A 903-nucleotide genomic window follows, 5' to 3' on the forward strand; every position below is an offset into this window, starting at 1 on the left:
GCATATTGACATTAGTGAGAGGCATGTGTAGCCGAGTGATCATAGGGTCCAATGAGCAGCAATAGGTGAGTCAGGGAGCCGTTTGGGAGTCGCTACTACGCTAGGCGAGCAGGAGACATGGCGATTCAGAAAGCTAACAGGCCGGGGCCAGCAGATGGGCCTTCGGCGATGTCGCAACGGAAAAGCCTGTTGAAACCACCTCGGATGATTAYGCCGGCAGACCAGTCGTGATGTGTCGGCGGGGCTCCGTGTCGGCAATAAAGGGTCCAGGCCAATTGGCAAAAGAGGTATTGTAGTCCAAGAATTMGCTGGTAGACCTCTTCGGCTAGCCGGGAGATGGGCCTAGCTYRAGGCTAGCTCAAGGCTAACTGGTGCYTGCTTCGGGACAGACGCGTTAGCCAGCAGTAGCCACTCTGTTGTAGCTAGCTAGCTGCGCTGATCCGGTGTAATGGTCCAGAGCTTGCGGCAGGAATCCGGTGATGTGGTAGAGAAAAAACAGTCCGATATGCTCTGGGTTGATATCGCGTTGTGCAAACTGGCAGGTATTGGCCGAGCTGAAGCTGGCTGGTGTCCAAGTTAACGGTGAAGGCCGCTATCAGTGGCTAACTGACTACTAGCTAGTAAAAATAGCAGGTCTGTACCACATTGGGTGAGGCGGGTTGCAGGAAAGTATATTCAGTTCGTAGATGGAAAGTGAGATTAAAATATATACGAAATATATATAGGGAAAAAACGAGGAAAACGACTATTTACACGAGCCAAGACAAGACAAACACACGTCCGACTGCTACGCCAACTACACTTTCAGTAACTGCCTGTCTATGGGTCTGATATAAAGGGCACATGTATATTTGGTCAAGAATGTTACTTTTGTCTCTTCTCATGAAAAGCCACAAATAGTTC

The sequence above is a fragment of the Salvelinus sp. IW2-2015 genome, unplaced genomic scaffold (genome assembly GCF_002910315.2).
Source record: "Salvelinus sp. IW2-2015 unplaced genomic scaffold, ASM291031v2 Un_scaffold16327, whole genome shotgun sequence".
In the NCBI taxonomy this organism is placed as follows: domain Eukaryota; kingdom Metazoa; phylum Chordata; class Actinopteri; order Salmoniformes; family Salmonidae; genus Salvelinus; species Salvelinus sp. IW2-2015.